Here is a 24,062-nt window from a genome sequence, read left to right as displayed (position 1 = left end):
TTTTTTGTTTTTTCTTTTCTTTCTTTTTTTTTTTTTTTTTTTTTAGATTTTCAAATGCCCTGAAAATTTAAGAAATATAAGCTTCAAAATCTGAACTATATTATAACAGAAAACTACTATTAGGTACACCCTTCATGTCCTATGATAGTTACGTCCACTTGCATTTCCTGCCCTGGAAAATCATAAGTAATTGTGAGAGCTAAAGCAAAATAAAGTAATTTAAGTAGACTGCTCATAAATTGGAAACATTTCTATGTAATGCTCAACATAGGTTGCTCGTAACTTTATGTGTATGTGTGGGTGTTTTTCCTCTTGCCTTTCATTTTCTTACATTCTACCTTATCAGAGGGTGAATTATTTTGTTATTTTCCTATTTAACCTGCTTGCCTGTTCTGGGCTTCTGCAGCTTACTGCAAAAGTGAGTTGCACCATCTAATTTTGATATTATCCTTTAACAAACTCTAGTAGATTCTTTTAAATTGAGACTTAAAGAAAGAAACAAAAAGGATTACTATGAGACAGCTGAACTCTGACTGTGGGCTTAACTACATCAACTTTACTGATGGTGCAAATGTAACTATACCTTATAGTTATCAACAGAAAACAAACTAAAATGGCACACAATTATAAATACAATGTGTGTTTCTTTCTTTCTCTCTGTCTTTTTCCACTAAGGAAGTGGAGACATCATAGACAGGAATGAATAAGGAGTCTGTTTTTGTCTGTCTGGACTCTTCCCTTTGTAACTGCCTTGTGTCTGAATTATCTATTTGATCCTTTTTCCTTTCACACTGTACTCGTCACTTCCTCGCATCAAGGCTAATTGACTAACTGCAAAGACACTGCAGATTCTGCAGTGGTTCAAAAATCTGTCTTTTAAAGTAAAATCTTATAAAATGGATGTTATTTTAGCTCTAGCAAATTCTAGCCTATTTGATAATATACACATCTCGGTCTCTGCAAATGCTAGACTGTTAGGAGGTGTGATTTTTTTTTTACAAGCAAGCTCTCTTTGCTTTCCTAGAGTACTTTTATCAGAATCTTTGCCATTATTAGGAAAAGAACTTTATAGCTGAGTGTCCCTGTCTGCTGGGAAAAGCCTGTGTTTTTATGGTCCCTTTTTTATGTTTCATCCCCATTCAACCCCTCCCCCTACTTGAACTAAGACTTTGATAAAACAGCACTCCACAGCAACAATACTTTTCTGCTTGTTGCTTTGCTGGCATTTTGTTGTTTCTTTCATAAACAGTTGTTTGTGGATTACTCTCATTATACTGGTAAAAGTTTACTGCTACAAAAATTTGCTTGTTTCTTGTATCCTTTCAAACGTGAACAAGCCTTGATTGGGGTAGACAGCTAATAGTAATATCCAAAGACACATTTCATGTTATATACCAGTCTTTCACCACTAAGGAGGTACAGAACACAGACAGGAATGAGTAAGAGTCTGTTTTTAATCTGTGTAAGTTTAGGTGCTACTACTTAAGTCTCCTTGTGGTACTGAAATTCTTTCCACAGCTGTACCTCTCAAGTATTTGCATTTTCTAATAGCAATGATATTATATTGTACACTCTCTTATTTTATGTCTATATAGGCAACCATAAGACAGATGTTTTGGCTGTGATGTAAATCATTTTAGATTGCAGCAAGTCTATAGAATAAAACTGCCATGGAACATGTTTTTGATGTTTATTACTAAAGAACCTTCTTAGTTCTATCTTCTAGAGGACACTGGCCATAAATTTCAGTGTCTCTTTAGTCAATGACATTTGTACTGACCAGAATAATTTTGTGTCTGGAGAAGATGTCTGCTATTATGAGAGTGTTTGTTGGAAGATGTTCAACTTCTGAACTAAACTCTAGCCTCACAAGTAGGTCCTGGCTCCTTACAGGCATTTGATCTGGATCCTGATTATTAATAAAAGGCAGTCAAGGTTTGCGATCTGCCAGGAGTCTGAAATTTCCCAGGCCATGTATTTCTGGAAGATTTCTCTTATATCAGTCTGCTGGCCAAGAATTCCTTTTCTATTTGTACATTCTAGAATTCCTCTTCAGTGAAGGCACTGAGAATAAACAAAAATTGTATTATTTTGTTTGAACTTTATAATTTTGAAAGAGTAATTTCAATCTCCCTCAGAATTCTTGGTATCTTGCACAATGAAAACTGAAGTTTCAGCAACATGAAACGTGCATAGCACACAAAGATGGCCTCAGTGCTTGGGCCGTATCAAATCCCATTAGAGCCTGGCTGTTTATTTGTGATTTTCTTCGGTAATTCATTTCCTAAGGAAGGTCAACATCTTTTGGAATGACAGTTTTCATAAATCACTGTGTTGTAAGTAGCAAATATGTCCTTGATAGGACTTTTTTCTCTCATAAGGTGTAATTCCTTATTCTTGTGATCATTGAAAGCCATTTGTGTTTTATTTTAATTCACCTAATTTTCATACTCATGGTATGCCCAAAGATTCTGGGACACGTCGTCATTCATTTTGTTGAGGTCATTGAGGCCGAATGATAAAACCTGAAAACAACAATATCCAACTGAACAAAATAAATGTAACATCCTAAAATGAGTAAAGAAAGAGGTTCTAATAAAAAGAAAAAAAATCCAAATCTGATTTTTAGAACACTTAGTAGTTTTTAAATGTGAGAAATGCATATTCAAAATATACTCTCTTAGAAATTTGTCACATATTAACTTATTTCTCTGGAAAAAGAAAGATTTCATAGTCATCCTCAGGTCATGGGAGCTGTGAGATTTCAGATGAATTTGTCTACACTTAAAGGCTTTCACTGGGCAACAATTTCCAGATGCCTGCTCTGCCAGGCCTTGTCCTGGGCCCTGAGGAGGAGACACTGTTCCTTTTCTCGAGAGTCCTAAGGTCCGATTGTGAATACAGAAAAGAAAAGTATCATGGGAATATGAATAAAGGCTGTCAGACCTGAAGAGATGAAAATGAATCCTCAGAAAATGATGAAGTTAAATCAGCTGGATTTGGCAAATACAAAATGTTAGCGGGTAGAGGGCTGGAGAAGGGCTTGAAGGAAAAAGGGGAAGAATGTTGATAGGTTTATACCTTGAAAAAATTAACACTATTAACTGAGATAAAGCCTATAAGAAAACACTTATGAGACCAAATTGGACATGCGTAGTTTTTTGATTTGTTAGTATTAATACCTAGGAGTTAATTAGAAATGTTGGATTTAAGAATGGGGTCTGGGATTGTTATGTAGATGATAAGGAGGACATTGAAGCAAATAAAATCACCTTATCTTCCTGCAGTTCTGACATTGGTTTTTTTCTTTTTGACCTTATACATGTTTTACAGATTTGTGATTTTTAGTATATTAAATGATTTTCTCAATGCAGCATGTAATGAAAAGATGCAGGTCTTTCCAGATAAATAGATGAGTATAGATCATTAAATATTTTCTTTCATATTTAAGGTAGTCCTTCATAAATCAGGGTATTGAATTTAGTTGGGTTTTTTTTTTTTAATGAGAAGAGTAATAGCTTATTTCTTTCCCATAGGAGACAGCACAGAGAGCCTCTGATTCTCTACACTAAGCAGGAATCATTGCACTCATAGTCTCTGACGACTTTACTGAACTTGGCTTTAACCTTCTTAATACCTTATTTCTCTGGAGGGAATAACTGAGAATGACTTCTTAACCCTCATTTCAGTCCATTGATTGGTAACTTGACTTTTCATTATTTTTAGCAGAGCTTAGATGTCTTCTAAGTCCAGATTTAATTTCAGTTTCAGCTGCTTCAGTAAATGTTTATCAGAAGCAGACCTTGCTTTTCAATTTTTTTGTTAGATCAGTGGTTGTCAATCTTTAGCATCATCACTGGAAAGGCTTGTTACAACACAGACTACTAGGACCTACCTGCAGAGGTTCTGACACAGCAGGTCTGAAGTGAGGCCTTGGGATTTGTATTTCTAGTGAGTACCCCAGGTAATGCTAATGCTGCCAGTCTAGCAACAGTACTTTGAGAACCACTGATTCAGAGGATGTTGCAGGTTGTAGAAAACCTACAGCTGTATATTTTATGTTAGATGTCTTATACTATACTATGCTAACCTGGTTTTCAGGAAATTTTGACTCATTCCCTTAAGTACTAGCTGTTAAGTGGTATTTAATATATGAGAGTTTCCCAATTTCAGTAACATCCTTATTATGTTTTCCCACTTTGGAAAAAAAGACTTTGCTATACATTATAAACAGTGAAGATTCCAGAGTGATTAGCTGAAGAAATTTTGGTTTTAAAGTTCTACTAGAAATAATGCAGGGTATTTTATAATTGGGAGGATTCTGGGAGATCCACCTAATCAATCACCTCATTTTACAAAGGAGGGACAGGAAAGGGGACTCAATGGCGCAGTGGGTTGGCCAGACTGAAAAGACCTATAAATTAATAGCTAGCAACCAACCTTGATATAGTCTGGATAATAATAAAAATTGTATGACAAAAAATAACAACAGTATTAATACTAGATGATATTCACTGAGTTTGTCACCATACCAGTAACTGTGATTAGAATTTTACTTGCTTTATCTCACTTAATCTTTATATTATCCTATGAAAGTAGGTCCTATTGCTATCTCCACTTACAAATGGGGAAATGAAAGTATTAAAAGGCTTAAGTGACATAATAATATGTCCCAGATCACAAAGCAAGGAAATACCAGTGCTGGAACTCAAGAGTCTCTGAAGACATATGCTGGTCTGGCTTTAGCCACTGCATCAATTTGAATGGGTGTCATTTAAATCATTAATTACTTATTTGAATTCAGGATATGAATTAGACAAATTTTAAGAAGTCTCTGGATGTACACATTCAGACTGTCTCTATCCTGAATATTATAATGCCATTTATAATTTTGTTGCCCAATAAATATTAATTGTGACCCCAGACACTCCTTACCATGGTGTTGCACTAAGAAATAACAAAGTCATTAGAAGCTGTGAAGTGCTGGGAAAGAGCACAGAGTGAAGTGAAGTGACAGCAATGCTGGCTTCCAGTCCAGTTCACCACTTACTAATTGGACAAGTGTCTGAATCTCTCTGAGCCTTGGTTTTTTCTTGGCTGTTAATCAGGCCTGTGGTCTGAATCTTACCTACTTCTCAAAGTCTAGTGATGTTCAAATTCTGTGAAAGTGTTTTTATAAGGTATCATGTAATAATAGTGTTGGCATTATTACTGTGTTATGCCATTATCTCTGTCTTCCTATTGACGAACAAATACACAAATAACACAAATATGTGAAAAGATTAAGCATCAGCAATTTACCTTCTATAGTTCAAGACCTCTTTTTTCATTTGAAAAATGCCACCAATGTTGATATGGTGTGGCTCTGTGTCTCCACCCAAATCTCATGTTGAATTTAATCCCCAATATTAGAGGTGGGAGCTGGTGAAAGGTGATTGAATCATGGGGTGATTTCTAATGGTTTAGTACCATCTCCCTAGTGCTGTCCTGTGATAGACTTCTCACAAGATCTGGTTGTTTGAAAGTGTGTAGCACCTCCCCCTTCACTCTCTTTCTCTCTCCCGCTGCCATGTGAAGACATGCTTGCTTCCCCTTCACTCTTCTGCCATGATTGTAAGTTTTCTGAGCCCTCCCAGCCATGCCTCCTGTATAGCCTGTGGAACTGTGAGTCAATTAAACCTCTCTTCCTTATAAATTACCCAGTCTCAGGTAGTTCTTTATATCAATGTGAGAACGGACTAATACAATTGGAAACAGAAACCCAATTCAGGGAGAGCAAAAGAAAGTATATTTCAGTTTACTTATTTTCTTTCCACCTCAGTGCATATAGGAGATTTTTTTTGACATACGTAGTTTCAGTAGATTTGTTAATACAATTGTGTCTTTAGAAACATTGCCTGTTATGTGATCAGAAAATCAAACAGTCTGAAGTAAGATATTGGTACTAGCATGTTAATGCAAATATATAACCCAAAATATACACTGCTGAATAAAAATATAGAAGATTCTTAGTCGATATGGATTCCAATAAATATATTACTGTCTACTGGACATAGAAATATGTTCTTTAGACAAATCTAAATTTTTTGGAATGAATCCACTTACTGGCTGTTTCAAGATTCAGTTACCCTGAAAAACTTCACTTTTAACTCTTGTATTCATTGGGTTTTCCACATTGGGCTTTGGAACAAGTCTGCAATCGCATGAACTTTATATGGTAATTATTAAATGACATTGTATACCAAGAAAGTCTATAAACTAACTCATAGAGCCACCCTCTAAAGAATGAAAACATTTTAACTTCTTTGTGGTTAACCCAATTGAAATTACTCCTTTCTATTTGTTTTTATTATACCCTGTTTGAGGTCAAATCCTGGATATTGACAGTAATTGAGCCTCAAGTGAGCCTCAATGTATGTGTAACCATAACTTAGGTAACATCAAAATTCAGAGAGAGAGAGAGCTAAAGAGAGCAAAAGAATAAGAGTTATAGTATAGTATTAAAGAAGCTCATTTCTCCCCATAAAATACTTATCCCATATTGAGACATAGCTAGATGAGTTATCAATTATGTTTCTTTATATATCGATTTATCAATAGGAAAGTTTCTTAGACTATCTTCTTATTCTGCCGTTAAGATTAAAAAGCTGAAAAGGATCCCCAAATTTGATATTTTCAATGTAGTCAATATAAGCAAATACTTTGAATGTCTAAAAATTAAATTGAATCTTATTATTCCACAGCAGGGAGTTTAAAGGCTGTTACAGAATAGAGCATAGATTGTGTTTAGTCAGCTGGCAAATGGCAGTCATAAGAGACCTGAAAAATTCTCTCCTGAAAGAAAGAATTCTTAAAAGATGGATCATGTTGCACTATTAGTATGATAAAGTGGTTTAAGCTACTTGGCTATTCTGACTCATATATTAATACATCATTTAACCTCCTTAGTCTCATTGACATGGTTTTTGTCTTGAAGACCAGCAAATTATAGGTAAATAATCACTTTGAAACATGTTCTGTTGCTTTTTCCTCTCAGCACAACATACTATAAAAGCAAAAATATTAGATATATTTGGAACACACAGGAGTGAAAGGCATTTACCACTCTCAATAAAAAAAAAAAATCAGATAACACAAAACAAAAAAGCCACAAGTAATAAAACAAACCTCTAAGTGTTTAGGGATTTTTATTCCACAATATGAAAATACAGGATGGGGCTCTTCTTCTCTATGTTTAGGTAGAGAAACTGAGTCATGTAGTCTCTTTAGGTTGGCAGGAGTGAGAGAGAGAGAAAATGTTTAGAGAGAGAGTTTAGAGAGAGTTTACAGAATGTTTAGATATTAATCTTGTCTTATAATTTCAGAAAAATTATTTAGTCCTTTGAGCTTTGACTTTATCATCATGGATGCTGGGCTAATACCTAGGGGATGGGATGATCTGTGTAGCAAACCACCGTGACACACATTTACCTATGTAACAAACCTGCACATGTACCCTTTACCTTAAAAGTTGGAAATTTAAAAAAAAAAATAAATAAAATAAATAACAAAAAAATCTAAACAAAAGAAAAAGAAGGGGATTACAGCTGCCAGTCACCAGGTTCTATGCCTAGCATTGAAAGAGCATGGTAAATAGAAAACTCTGATATCATTTGAAAGTGATTATATTCTTACCCTAAAGCACTTTATATTATTATATTTGATTAAATTAATAATGCATGTGTGCATTGAAGAGGCTAAATATTCCTCAAAGCAAGTAACCTGTGAAGTTTTAGTGCTAGTATAAAGAATGAGTTTACATTAAAATAAGAAAGAGACAAATGAATCTTTCATATGTGGGTTTTGTCGAAAAGCTTTTGTGGGGTCATTTTATTAGAGCCCTCTAATCCATTATTAACATGATTAAATCTAAAGTTAATAGCATTATGTTTCAGTGAGCAGTATATTAATTGAATTTCTTCATTAACCATAATACTGAAATATTAATCATTTAGGAATAATAGTAAGTCATATAAACACTGTAATTACTTGAATACATAACATGTTAATATAATTGGGAATTATGAAAATACATATTATGATTAGAAGGCTCAGTAACTGTTTTCAACATACCCTTTCTTTCTGCCTGCTATATTCACTTATTCTCTGATTACAGGCAAAATGAGTATCATTTTGTTATGAAAACACAAGCAAACAAGGATACAGGTAATGCAGAATTTTAAATGTTCATTTTCTCATAGAGTAGAACGACACACACTGGGAAATATCGAAAGGTAGAGGGTGAGAGGAGGGACAGGATCAGGGAAAATAACCAATAGGTACTTGGCTTAATACATGGGTAATAAAATAATCTGCACAATAAACTCCCATGACACAAGTTTACCTATGTAGTTATCTCCACTTGTACCCCAGAACATAAAAGTTTAAAAAATAAATAAATAAATGTTCTTTTCAAGAATGAGTTCTTCAAGCACCTAAAAAGAGTGTTCTTATTTTCATTATCACAATTTATGTTTTATACACTCGTTTTTTAATCAATTTCTAAATATGTCAAAGTTCCAAGTCTCTATTGTTTGAGTCATTTATTAGAAACCTTTGACAATAATTTTGTACTGTAAGCTTTGACTATGTGAGAACTGACTTACAGAATACAGCTTTCTGAAGGAATGCTAAAACCCACCCAGAAGGAGTGGGTAAGAGAAATTTATAGTTGTAAATTTATCAACTGGATGTATAATCTCTCTTCCCTTAAAAAAGGTGATAATACATACGTGGAGTGGGCTTAACTTTGCCTAATACTCATCTCCTTAATTGCAACATCCCTTTTTGATTTCTGGAGTCCCTAAGGGAAATTATATACATTCATTTGACTTGGACATATAAGTTTAATCACTAAGCAACACTAGTACCATTATATATAAATGTGAATTTTTGACACATTAATATTTGGATGAGTAAAGTAAAAATTAGAAATAATTACACATTTATTTGGACTTTATATGTTATGTATTTCCCACTCTCCAAAATATCAGAGAATTCTCAATTAGCAATATATTGAATAATTTTCTTCAAAACATAATACATAATTTCAAAAAGCAAACAGGCCGAAGTGAATTGTAAATATATTTCAATATTTTACCCTAGTCACCTTAGGTCACAATAATAAAAATTGCTACCAAAAATTCAGTATTACAATTTATCAAGCATTCTCTTAAGATCATTCTAGATTGTTATCTTATTTAAACCTCGTAACAACCCTTGTGGTAAGTTCTTTCATTATTGTCATTTTAAAAAGAGAGGTGGACTTCCCCAATGCCACTATAAGTAACTAAGTACTTCAACTGCCATTTTCTCCCTCCAGCACCATGTGGGTACTGCTAAGGAGTTGCAGAGTTCATTCTTGTTGACCCTAGTAGCAGCCTTCGAATCTTTGTTGAACACTTGTTTAAGCAGTCACTACTAAGTAACAGGGGTTCAATAAGTGAGGAATAAATGCATGTGCATGAGTAGGGAATACAGAAAATGTTTTCTTTGACTGTTTGGTATGTATTTTCACATTTATTTGGTAGATTCCTTCCACGTATATTGAACTGTTATGGATAAAGAAATTGTGGCTCAGAGAGATTAACTTGCTCAAGTGAGATTTGAGTGTAGGTTTCTCTGTTTTCCTGGCTTTTATTCTTATTTTGCCAAATTGCCTGGATATTTTGACCCTGACATGTCTAGAAACCTAAGCTCTTTTGAACAGGTCTAGAAATAAAATTTCGCCACCAAGCAGCATAGAGAGTTCTTTCCATGCTTTTGATGGAGCAAGTGTCCTGAAATTCCTTCAGCCAGGGGCCCCTGACTGAATCTTGGCCCCTGACTGAAGCTTGAGTGCATTAAGTTACTGATTTAACAAAACTGGTTATCTGATTTTCTCAATTCCTCTTAGATTGTTGTAGGAAGAGACTGGCAGTAATGAGGGAGACACTGCTGGCACATTGAGAAATTTCTGGGAAGGGGGAGGCGAGAACCGCACATTCACGAGAGTGTAGGAGATTTAATGTCAAGCAATGCACATTTCAATATTACCCTGTTGGGCGGCCTGATGCAGCAAGTTGACAGACTCTGGGAGGGGCCCATTTCTAAACTGAAACCTGACAGCTGAGACTCTGCAGAAATAGATCCCGCCATCCATGTTGGAGGCAGTTATTTGGCAGATAACGTGAACCCTTTTTTGATATAAATTATAAAATATGATGTGATATGATATAAATGATGAAGTTAAACGTCCCTCTTCTTTACTACCATTATAATCATATCCTATACGCCTCCTCATACTCTTAGAATATTATGTTGAAAATATGTTTTACTTTCCTCCACTTTGTGAGCTTCACAATACCAGAGGGTATGTGTATATATGCATATACATACACAAATATATTTATATATATATACACATGCAGACACACATGAATATGTATGTATCTTACTGATTTATCCATCTGCAATGACATAGACTTGATTTATAGTAAAATTGCAATTCTTCATTTCCCCTCCCTCTCCTCTCTTTAACGTTTGTTCATTGGGGTAGTCCTCTTAGGCTTTGCTTGGACATGCTTTCCCCCAACTCTTTTTGACATTTGTTTATTGGGGTGGTCCTCTTAGGCTTTGTTTGGACATATTTTCCCTCCCACTCTTAGGTAATAGATGTAGTAGCCCCAATTCAAAGTTTTATCTTTTCCTTTCCATACACTAACTGTGTGTGTGAGAGAGAAAGATTTGGGAAGTGAAGAGAATCCAGTGAGAAGTTTAGGGGAAATGAGAATCCGTCAAGCATGGAGTTTCCAATTGCTGTTGTAGCTTTCAGGAAGTCCATGGTCCTGGTAAACCTCCCAGGCTTGATTTGAGGTGCCTGGGCAGACAGTAATTTCTCTCTCCTCCTTGGGAACACAGGTGCCCCCTAGTCCAACTTCAGTTGTCTACAAAGAAATCCTCCTCACAAGTCCACCCTTACCTCTATTGTCTCCATGCTATATACTCTTGAAGCATTGTGAACTCTGGAATCTGTCATCAATTGTATCTGGTACCTGTAAAAATTTCAACTTTCATACTCTGTTATCTATATAAGGAGCTCTCACCTTTTTAACAAATGTTGGATTCCTTTTTTTCTTCTACATATACCCAACAGATTTCCTAATACATGGTATGTGCTCAGTAAATGTTGGCTAAATTTAATAACAAGGACTCGAGACTCCACAAAGACTTGCTGATGGTCTATTATTAATTTTTCTATTTCTTAGGTTATAAAATGAATCTTACCAATCAAAACTTGTTCTTTATATCTGCTTTCTTTCTGTATCTCACACACACACACACACGCACACACACACTCATGCACACTATACCTTCATAAAAATAATGAAAGAATGAACTGCTTTTCTTAAAATCATAGATAGTTTCTTAGGTTTGGAGGAGATTCTAAAGGTTATCTGGAACAATCACACATACAGTGTCTATTATTCTTGCTCAGCATTTTTGATATATTAATAGAATCACTCTCTTCTGCTCCCTCTTCAATTTTGCTATAGCAGAGCAGCAAGGGAACAACCCAAGATGAGAGAAGTAGGAAAGTGAGGACAAGGGTTTTGGTTAGCAAAGTTTCAATAAAGGATCATGTATTTTCTCATTTCTTATAAATTTAAAATTTCCTTGGTTGCCTACTGTGATCAAAATCTTGTTAAAACATACTTACAAATGAGCTCCTGACCTCAAGGAATCTAATTAGCAATCAACTGCAGTTTTAGGGTAAATATAAGTAATTATACTTAACATGCACCTTCACTTTTTTCTGTTTTCTATACAATATTGGTTTCCCAATTGTATTCACATCTACTTTTTGTGAGAGTAGGCTAATAGCACCTAATACCTAATAAATTGCCATATCAAATTTTGTAAGACACAGAAATTGAAGTAATTCAACATCAATAAAAGAAGATATAGACAAGTACCATTGTGTTTCTGTGAAGATGGTAAAACTATATTAAAAATAAACTATTTCGTGGTTTGGGGAAAAGTGTAGTAGATTGTCATATTAGGCAGATAGTCCATTGCAGAATACGATACATGCTTCACACTGAATGGAATCAATAGGAAATATTTTATTATGCACATATATAACTATTAATTCTATCAATAAAATGCTTAAACTTTAAAAATGTGTATTCGATAAATTAATGTTAAATGTTGCTAATTCATATTTCTCTTGCATATTTTATCCTAGAACTTCTGAACTTATTAATCCTTTATCACCTGAAGAGCTTTTGATTCTTCTGACCTCAACTTAAATTACCAGCCTTAAGAAAGTATAGATCTAGCTTATTCCATTTGGTGCTTTTATGCTAAATTTAATGCTTGGCTTGGTGGTAATATGCATTAAATCAAGGGTTTCAGAAGCACCTGTTTTGGATGACTTTTCTCTTTACTGTATCATGTTCTATTTAATCCCAACTTAGTCTGCCTGATTCTCTCAATCAAAAACCAGAATCAATGTCTAACCTTAAAATCAGAGATAATTAAAGTGCATTTTGACATCACCTTTAATGTGATGTCACCCCATTCTCCTAATACAAAGTAACTCCTGGAGTCATCACCTTTTACAGATATGTGGAAAGTGAAGCTTAGAGAAGTTGAGGAAATTTACCAAGGACTACTGAGATTATTAGTCCTTGAGTCAGGCCTGAAATTCAGTCATATTTATCATATAAATTTTCAGTCGTATTTGTCATATTTATCACTTTAGCCTCAATCATAAAGACTTTATGAAACAGGAAAAAATATAAATAAAACTAAATATTTTGAGGTTTGTTTTATATAAAAGGAAATATTTCAGGGTTGAAAAGGATCAGGTTTGGAATCTAGAAAAATATGGATTCAAATCCTAGCTCCACGACTTACTATTTGTGTAACCTATTTAACCTGAAACAGAAAATGGCTATATTCCACAATTATTGTGAGTATTAGAAATTAGAAAAAATTCATGTAAAGTGCCTAGTACATTTTGATCTGGTTTAATGTTATTATCGTCATGATTATTAATTTCAGAACGAAGTACACCAGTTTGATCTATGTCTAAAGATTCACATTTGTGTCATGCTTTCAGGTTGTTAGGATCAGACTTCAAATATGCTGATGCAGAATATAAGAGACAAATCTGTTGCATTCTGGTGATGAAATCTCTGAGGATAGGCTTCTAGATACCTGCATAGTGGTTAGGAGGGTGTAAATCTGTGAATGATTCCCTGGAGCCAGGAAGCATGACCCTGAGCTAAAAGTTGTCTAAAAGTCAGGAAAAAGGAAATGCACCAGGATTGTAAGACAGAAAAGTTTGAATAAGCATAATCTAAACATATTATAAATCACCAAACAAAATGTAGCCTTTCTCTGAATAGAGAAAGAGAAGGAAAAAATCATGATAAAGGGAAATAATCAGAGTAAATCCCATAGAATAATATACAGGTTCCCTTAGGGATATTTTAGGAAGGATGTTTTCACAAAAGACAGAGCATTGAAATTCAGTATTGTCAATGTAAGTGTGGGATCGATGTTCACCTGTTGTCCTATCTTTTTTTAATAAATGAGGTAAAGCAGATAGCTTCCTTTGACCACAGTTAAGGAAAAGACTGCCACCTGGTGAATATTTGAGGCTTTCAAAAATATATGTATAGTTTCAAACATCTGGCTGGCAAAAACTTAAAAGTAATAAAAAATATTTTAAATTATTTTTCTTTACTTTTCAGTGGATTATAGTTTTTTCACTATGCAACACTAGCAGAGGTTTCGTTAAAATGCTATCAATAAAATTACAAGTTTCCATGAATTTTTGCACCATTTTATTAACTGCATCTTTTATAGGTCACTTAATTCATATTAAAAGTTACCCAAAAAATGTGAACCACCATGATCTATATTTCTTTGGGTTTCTTTTTGCTTAATTGTCTAGCAAAATGAATTTTAAAATTACATTGTAGGATGAAAATAATACTAATCAATTCCACTCATTGTATACCTGATCCAAAAAGCAGAAAGTAGGCAAAGGTTGTTTTTCAATATACTGGCACTCTACTGGGAGTCTTTGCTTCTTCCTAGGATTTAGCTCCTTCAGTATATTTTCTGTGGGGCATGAGAGGTGAGAAATCAGTCCCTAATTTTTTTTCTTCTAGTAAAATGTTGCCCCCGACCACCTATCCTGATGTGTGTGTGTGTGTGTGTGTGTGTGTGTGTGTGTGTTCGTATGTATGTATTTGCACATTAAAATAGAAGTTAAGAAGTCTCTTAATGTCTTAGCTGGTTGCTACAGAACTTGTAAATTGCTGAAATATTTCATTCTTGACTCTAAACACTTGAGTTCAATAGAGAAAAAAGTCCTTTTCTTTCTCCTCCCATGAATTTATCAACATCAGTTCAAAAATCTGTATGATATTTTCTTTAGTTGTGAAAAAGGAAAGCCATCATTCCATCAGGAAGAGTAAGAATGTCCCTCCAACAGTTTTCTTTTGCCTGGAAAGCCCTGCTACATGGTAACATGGCTCTCCGCATGTCTTTTTTAATTCCCTTCACACTGTCAATTCCTAGAATTTTTCCAAGTGTTATTTCTGTTATTTTTGTGCAATCTCAGAAGAGAAGAACTTTTTAAGACAATTTATTTTGGTAGCATTCCTTAGTTTTATAGCCATATTTTTAAACCTGAAGACTACGTTTTTGTGGCTGCACCTTCCCTGAGATGCTTACCGATCAATACATCATGTGATATTGGTAGTTCACATTATTATCCTCATTTACCTTAATTTGTTAATTCTTCTTTATGGAGTTTTTCTCACTTTAATTTGTTCCCTCCTATGATTACTTATATCTAAAATAATAAAACTCTTATTAGCTCTTGATGTTGCATTTGGGTCTTTTGAAATAAAACTATTTTTCAGTCCATTGAACTGTGATGGTCTTTTTAGATACTATTTATTTGCAAACTTAAGAATACCAGTCTATTCATTAGGCATAAATTACACTGTAAACAAAATCTTAGTCTTTTCTGTTTTCTTCCAGTAGCTACATAATTCTATGTACATCCTAGGTACTAAGTAATAGTTTTGGGAATGGAAAGGTAGATGGATGAATATGGTAGATTTTAAAAACCTTATAATTATTCATGAAAGTAAAATCTGGCAAAGTACAATCTGGCAAGATTAAGTCAAACATCAAAGGTCTTACAGGCTTTGGTTAAGGTAACAATTCTGATTTGGATCACTTCCAGAATGAAACCAAGATTATTAACACCTTTGTTAAGAAATTATGTGGGAATATATATTTTTTTCTTCAATTTGACCTCTACTACAAGACAATGCTGCCTAATATTTTAAGTGGAGTACGGGGTTCTGAGGAGCCTTCCACACCTTAAAAAGTTAGTCCCATGTATAGCATGCAGTCTTCTTTGCAGAGATTACAATATTCTATACAAGTCTGTATTTGCTAAAAATATATGTATATAAAGACTTGCTCCCAATTTTCTCTACAAAATACAGATATCTGTGTATATATAGATATATATATATATATGCTGAATGTATATCTCTGGGGAGTGTGTTTTAGAGTGAATTTTATTTTCTCCTTTTTTCTTTTGACGTTTTAAAAATCTTTAAGCAATAGAATATACAGCTTTTTTAGCAGGATAAAGTCAGTGCTGTCTCAAGGACTATACTGCTTGGACATACCACAAAAACAAAAGGCAATGAATGAGAAGGAAATTATTAAATATACTGGCAGGTTAAACATAAATATAGATTTGTTTCTCAGAAAATCATTAATTATACAGTATTCAACTAAAGAGTCATAAAATGTAGAAATCTTACACCCACTCAACAGACTAGTTCTTTCAGTATTCATAATCTAAAATTTTATCTAATATTCTGAAATTTACTTTCTCATTAATAGAAAAATAAAAACAATCACAATCATTTTCTGTATCTTTATTTTTAATATCATTAGAGTAAAATTACTTTCTCCTCCTTACATTTATAAATCACTCTGCCACTGCCTAAGCACTTTCATCATATTAAGGTCACTTAGTCCTGTGAGTAGACAGTCAGTGATGTTTTCTCTAAAAGTGAAGCTAGCAAATGATGTGGTCAAGGCCATGTGGCTAGTTCGTGGATGAACCAAGATCATCTAATTCCTCAGTTTTATCTCAATTCCTTTTGAAATAAAAGACCCAGCCATATGTCTACTGTTAGCCAATCATAATAGCCAGGCATTCAGACTTCCTACCCTACACATGTATCTCTGACTTTGCTGTTCCTCATTCATGAATCATTCTAGTTCCCATCCTAGCATTTTGGACCAGCACATTTTTTCACCAGGATATATTATGCATGTATTTCCTCTGCATTTCTTACTCCCAAAAAGGATCCATAGGAAGTTTTTGATTATTTTCTAAAATAATCAAATTTGGGAAAATCCCTGAGAGCCAATTTTCCCGGTTTAGCATAGATTTGTTTTTAAAAGTTTGCGTTAATTTCGTTGCAACAGTCTATTACCATAAAGAATTGCTGAGACCTCATTCTCTATACATCCACATGCTCCATATTCTGCGTGTTCTACATTCAAAGTGGGTTAAGATGTGAGGATCCATGTAAATCTTTCCTACTTTCCTGCTGCATCCAATTTAGAGAATTCTCTTGTAATGTATTGTCAACAATTCTAGGAGTCTCAGGCCATTTGAAAATTACAGGAAAGCTTGATAGTATTTATTTAAAATTAACATATACTAAGATGTATTTCACTGCATGTAGGCTTCATTAGAACCTTCAATCATAGGACTTAATTATATCAACTTTCATTCATTAATGTAAATCTACATTAATTCATGTGCTGCATGCTTTAAACAAACCTAATGAAGAAAAATGGAAAGTGGAAAAAAAAATGATTCATCTTGGTGTGGTTTTAATCTCTAAAGGACTTGTTTTTATTTCAAAGTAAACTATGGAATTATTTGAGTACATGTTCGTTTGTGCATTAAAAAAACATCAAATATATCTAGAAAAGAGAAATTTACAAAGCATATGATAAAATTAATCAAAATAATTATATTTAACACTGAACAATAAATCAGCAAAAGACAATAAAGCACTTATGCAATCTTCTATATTTAATACAGATCAACAAACGCCCTTCATTTATATTGGAACTGAATCCTTTTGGAAAGCAATTTAGCAATGTTTAGTGAAAGCAAAACCAAAGAAAAAATTTATTCATATTCATACACTCATTCTCTCATACAGTCAAAATACAGGAGATTTTAATATACACTCTAAAATTCTAGGTGGTAACTAGCTAAATTACTGTGTATTTTAATTAAAATATTGTGTAACTATTATAATGATGTTCAAAAGACTTTAAAATCTATCAGGGGAGAAATGCATGTCAAATAACAGCTGAATTCCACATGGATTAAAAGAGATCACACTGTAATCAATTTAACATATTGATGAACATTAAATCTTTTGCCAGTGTTACTGGTTTGGTTGCACATGAACAAGACTATAAAGCTTAAAGTAAGCAGATATTTAGCCTATTAAAAAATCCTGTGGACATGCTTTTAAGCCTAGTGTTCATTCTCGTAGGTTGGTGCCCTATTTTAATGAATTAATACCTGGTCTACACTGAACAATATTGGGGGAAAAGACACTGATAGATTTGATAATCAAGATGAAAGTAACATTAACAATCTTTATAGTAAAACTCCACACAGAAATTAGAACCTGGCTAAAATATTTGAAATGAATATGATAGATCAAAAATTTTAACATATTTAAGACATAATAAAAAATAGATAAGCCCTACCATTCAAGGAACATACTATTTCAATCTTTCACAAATGTTTATAATGTTATAAATATGCCTTACCATCAAAGCCTGAAGAGGACAACATGAGAAAGAAAAAAAATATGCTCATCTCACTCAAAAATATAAGTGTAAAAATCTTAAGCAAAAATTAGAAAAATATAGTAATTTATTTCACTGCCTTAACAGATAAAGGTGAAAGAAACACATGATTCTCACTAGATGCAAAAAAAAAAAAGCATTTGATAAAATTTATATCTATCAATGATAGGGGAAAACAAAACAAAACAAAACAAACTTTAGCAAACCAAGAATGGAATAGACAAAAGATATTCCTTAACTTGATTAAAAGAATGTAACAAAAAATCTACAGTTTATATCATTCTGAAAAGTGAAATATTACAAACATTCATGTTAATATCCGTAAAATGAGCTTTCTCATTATTGCTTTTTATGCAACTCTACTGGAGGCCCTGGTTTGAACAAAACCAAACAAACAAAAAAGATATGAAGACTGAAAAAGCTTAAAAGTATGTTCAGATAATTTGTCTACATAAAAACAAAACATCATCTACAGATAAATTATTGTAACCAATATGAAAGTTTATGAGTCATAGCATAAAATATTAATATATAAAATTCAAATGAATTTTAGACACTAATCAAAGTTGGTCTATACATTATAAACACTAGCATCAGGAAATTATAATTTAAAATTATATACAAATGTATAATTATAGAAAAATGTATATAATATATACTTATAAAAAGAGAGTATTTCAACAGTAACAAACATTTGAGTTGTCTAACTGAACATTGTGTGGGAGTTTCAAGAGGAAAAATAGAAAACTTTATTGAAAGCCCCTTCATTTCTAGCTGAAATCTGAGTCTCCCTTGCAGGCATCCGTCACACCACTGGGCCTTGTTCATACTCAGCTGTTGCTTCTTTTTAATGTCTCCACCCCAGTAGTAATATTCTATGGAATCTCATTGCTTGGGGATTTTAGCATCAGATTTACTGTCATGCTCCTCAACAATGGTGTTATCCAGATTCTCTGGCTGTACACCTGGACAATGCTAGAATTACACTGGCCTCCTTAACCTACTTTCCTTCTTCCCAGACATTTATCTTTAACTTCATCATGCGTTAGTCACCTCCTACTATGGCCATACTTGGATTCGGTGTTATCATTAACTGTTCTACCTCCAACGTCAAAATTTCTTCCCTGCTCACTCTATCTAGCACCCACGCATACTCCAATATGTTCTGACCCTCATCCTTTGTGATATTACTTCCCTGATTTAAAATTCAATGGTTCATCCTTGTGGTTTCCCACCTGAAGACAAGTTTGCCTCACTCATTTTGTAATATTATCTGGTAAAATTACATTTTTGGTTTAGTCCAATCTCTGCCTATTGTATGCTTGTACTCAGGTGGCCAGAGAGGGCTGAGGAAAGCATATAACCATTTCAGCTAGTTTTACTCTAAAGGCATGACCACTAATTTCAAGTGGGTGCTCAGTGGCACCTAGCAATCTTACTACATTTCCTGGGTACCCTCCCACTTGCCTAGGGGATTCATTCATTTTTTTTCTATCTATCTTTTCTTCAACAAGCTCCGCAATTCTTTTCTCCTCTTCCTCAGGTGATGCCTTGTTTTCTATTTTACTAAGAAAGTAAAACCAATCGTGGGAAAACTTCCATATGCTTCCACCACCATAGCTACCAACCGGCCTCAATATGTGCCTTAGTACTTCAGGATTTCACACTCTCCTTTTTCGCCTACTTTACCATCTATTTTCTCAATATCTTTTACTGGTCCTTCCTCATCTTCTCCATCTCAAATTTTGAAATGTCAAACAGTTCAAATTTTCAACAAACTTAACATTTTATTTAAATGTCATTTAGTAGATTCCCCTTCAGTGTAATATATATACGTATATATTATATAGCTTTTTTAACCATTCATTAGCCTTTACTATTGCACAAAAATCCTGTTCAAGGCCAAATTTTACCCTTGCATTACTTTATTAATGTTAATCCAAATTTATTTAAATGAAACCTTATAAAAGATTCCATCTAATCTTAACCAATTTGACCATAAGGTGAAATCTTTACAAATCCTTTATAACCCCTTTTGCTAAAGGGCAGATTAGTGTCTTTTTTTTATTTTATTTTATTATTATTATACTTTAAGTTTTAGGGTATATGTGCACAATGTGCAGGTTTGTTACATATGTATACATGTGCCATGCTGGTGTGCTGCACCCATTAACTCATCATTTAGCATTAGGTATATCTCCTAATGCTATCTCTCCCTGCTCCCCCCACCCCACAACAGTCCCCAGAGTGTGATGTTCCCCTTCCTGTGTCCATGTGTTCTCATTGTTCAATTCCCACCTATGAGTGAGAATATGTGGTGTTTGGTTTTTTGTTCTTGCGATAGTTTACTGAGAATGATGATTTCCAATTTCATCCATGTGCCTACAAAGGACATGAACTCATCATTTTTATGGCTGCATAGTATTCCATGGTGTATATGTGCCACATTTTCTTCATCCAGTCTATCATTGTTGGACATTTGGGTTGGTTCCAAGTCTTTGCTATTGTGAATAGTGCCACAATAAACGTACGTGTGCATGTGTCTTTATAGCAGCATGATTTATAGTCCTTTGGGTATATACCCAGTAATGGGATGGCTGGGTCAAATGGTATTTCTAGTTCTAGATCCCTGAGGAATCGCCACACTGACTTCCACAATGGTTGAACAAAAAGTCAGGAAACAACAGGTGCTGGAGAGGATATGGAGAAATATGAACACTTTTACACTGTTGGTGGGACTGTAAACTAGTTCAACCATTGTAGAAGTCAGTATTATATAGTTTTTAAAAAGAAAAGTGAAGTCTGTCAACTAAACAATCTAAGAGTTAGTGATAATAACCCTCAAGTTCCCTTAGTGATTCATCCTAGTCCAACCTGCTGGTGATTTAAAGTTGCTATTTGTTTGATGTCTCCTTAAGAGTTGTAATATATTTCTCCAGTATTTACCTAAAATACAAATAATATTTAATTGTTATTCCTGATGTATATATAGCAGTACACAATAAAGAAGCAGATGCCATTTCAGGAGATACACAGCTTAAATTTTCAGCAACAAAAAGCATGCATTCTAAACCTTGACATCTACACTTACAAAATCGGCCCGCCAGGAAATTATTGTTCTACCTTTCAGATGAATCAAGCACTATAATTGGGACTGTGTTTATGTGAGGAGAAACAAATGAATCTGGTCAAACTGAACAAGACCGTTTTCTGGTCTTGCTCCTAACAATCCTAGTACTGTCACATAACACTAGTACCTCCACGTTATTTAGTGATTTATAGATTACAACATGCTTTCACATTTAATCTTCACCACAGCCCTATGGGAACTAACTTTGAGAAGGCTTTGATATATGTTTCTTCAGTTCTTGTTCCTTAATGAGAAATATCTTGAATAAATGACTACATTTGGAAATGAGAAAATAGAAAAGTGGGGAAGTTAACTGGCTTTGTCACAGCTAGAAATGGTTGAGGCAGGATTTAACGGACATGTTCCTACTCTTGCTACCTGAGCTGTTCCCACGATGCCGCAACTGCCTTACCTAGAAGACATAACATCTATTGGTGAAGAATTTAGACTCTGGAGTCAGGCTGCATGGATTTTTGTATGACCATGAGGAAGTTACTGAACTGCTCTGAGGCCTGTCATTCTCTTTTGTATAAAGAGGATAATAATAATAGTACATGTAAACATTATTTTGAGGATTGACTGAGATGAGGTATAACAAGCTCCCCACACAGGGCATGGCACATGGCAAGTGTTTCATACAGGTTAGCTATTGCTTATGTTATCATCATCAGACTCCAAGTATATTTGCACTTACAACATCAATTAATTGAAGTAGTTTTAGCCAGATCCTTGTTCATTTGTATCAACACGTGTCCTTTTTCTAAGATAAATCTGTCATTCAATCATAGGATTGTATTTACTATGTGCCCTATATACCTTTTCAAGTCAACTCTGTAAGTCTTTGCTGGTATTTTTAATTCAAAGTAGACAGAAAATAGGCTTCCAATAAAGAATAGTCTGTGCAATTTCAAGTGAATATTTGCTGTACAAGAAGTAAAAGTAGTTATTGATATTAAGTTATCATTATTTATACTGGATGCATCACTAACTAAAGCAGGATGTCTAATTTCTTGGCTTCCTTTGGCCACATTGGAAGAAGAATGTCTTGGGCCACATATAAAATACACTAACACTCACAATAGCTGATGAGATTATTTTTAATTGCAAAAAAATCTCATAATGTTTTAGGAAAGTTTGCGAATTTGTGTTGGGCTGCATTCAAAGCTGTCCTGGGCCACATACAGCCTGTGGGCCATGGACTTGTACTAAAGCTTGGGTAAAGTTAGATGTATCTTGTAATAAGAGCCTTTGATGGGAAATAAGGGAATCTGCAGTTGTGGAGTATGCACTCATCCTCCTTACTATTCTTAGAAACTCCTTTTCTGAAAATGGGTTCCTCTTGACTTGTAGGAAAGTTATAATACCTTCCCTTCCCCCTTCCTCCGTTAAAGGCAAAAAAGCAGCCCAATGACAGTTCAATTTTACAAAAGGACATTATAAAAATTATAATACTTAAGATGGGTTCTCAGTGGCAGAACTGGATAAGTGAGAGGGAAAAGGCAAACTCCAATTTAAAAAGCTGTATGCAAAGTTTAATGGTGAAATGCTGAGACCATGGGAAGCATACTGAAGTGTAGTGCACAGTAGATTTTAATATAGAGATTGACCTAATTATAGAGGATTTTGCACATCAAATAAAGTAGTTCAGATAGAGATAATACTAAGGACAATGTCTGATAGAAAGTAGAATCTCAACTAATGTTTAAAGAGCCTAAAATAAGGAATCTTTATATAAATAATTATTCTACAACTCTCTAGCATGACAAAATGAAACTTCAGGAGCATCTCTCTGGAATGATACATACAACATTACTGCTAATTCAAATATTCAATGGCATCACAATATTTCACACAAGAATATGTTTCTACAATTTGTTCAAACTTTTCTCTTTTGAAAAACATTGAGGTGATGTCCAAATTTCCATCAGGACACAAATTGATGAAATAAATGTAAGAAATATTCTCATTGTCCCTGCTTTTCTGTAGGAAGCATTTCCTGAGGTAAGACTTCTCGAGATTTGTATAAATACCGCATACTCTCCCATAAAGCTGTAATAATTTTATCCCTCTAGCTTTCAATGAATGGGGGAGCCTGTCTCCATAGCTTTTCAAACTTGACCATATGATGGACAAATATTTGTATTTCATTATTGTTTTTATTTGTTTTTCCTTGACTATTGAGAAAAATCATCATTTCTTATATTTCTGGCCCTTTGATTTTCTTCTTCTGTAAAATATCTGCTTATAACTGTTGATCCGTTGGATTACTTATAAGATTTTTTATTTACATTTTTTCTGTGTGTGATGTTAAGTATGTCTCATATGTTGCAAATGCATTTTATCGTAGTTTAGTAGCTTATTTTTTTTTTATGTATGTATGGTATCCTTGGCCATTCCACTCAAGAATTGTATAACAAAATATGTGGTTTTTCATTCTGTGTTTACAATCTTGCTTTAAGAGCTCTCAATCTCAGGGCAGACAATCTCAGGGCAGACAAAAAAAAATTTTGTTGCCTTTTGTTGTTTACATTTAAATATTTACCCCATCTCAAATTTGTTGTTATGACAGGAGATGAATAGCCTAACTTTGCTTGGGTAGAAGATTGTTTTAGTGCCAGTTAGTAAATGAACTGCTTTTTCAAATAAATAAAAATTTAACTTTTCACATATAAACTATAAATACATAATCAAAAGTAACTCTGGTCAAAATTCTGTTCAAGTGATTCATATCTCTCACTATATTCTTGAATTATAGTCTCAATTTTATAATTTTTTAGCCATTCTTGGATATATATTCCTTCATATCAATTAATATAACAATGTTATTAAGTTATAAATAAAACAATATAAACAAAACTATTCTAATGAAATGATACTAAATGCATATATTTATTGTAAGAAAAATCAACATAATTCTGATATGAAGTCTTCTTTTCCACTAACGGAATAATTT

General features: G+C 33.8%; 1 protein-coding gene across 3 annotated transcripts in view; it reads left to right on the top strand.

Moving 5' to 3' along the window:
• The window catches only part of TRPC4 (transient receptor potential cation channel subfamily C member 4), a 229,219-nt gene that overhangs the window by 82,398 nt on the left and 122,759 nt on the right, over positions 1 to 24,062 (top strand). The window lies entirely within an intron of this gene.

The sequence above is a fragment of the Pan paniscus genome, chromosome 14 (assembly GCF_029289425.2).
Source record: "Pan paniscus chromosome 14, NHGRI_mPanPan1-v2.0_pri, whole genome shotgun sequence".
NCBI classification, from domain to species: Eukaryota; Metazoa; Chordata; class Mammalia; order Primates; family Hominidae; genus Pan; species Pan paniscus.
This window is presented reverse-complemented; position numbering and strand designations above follow the sequence as displayed.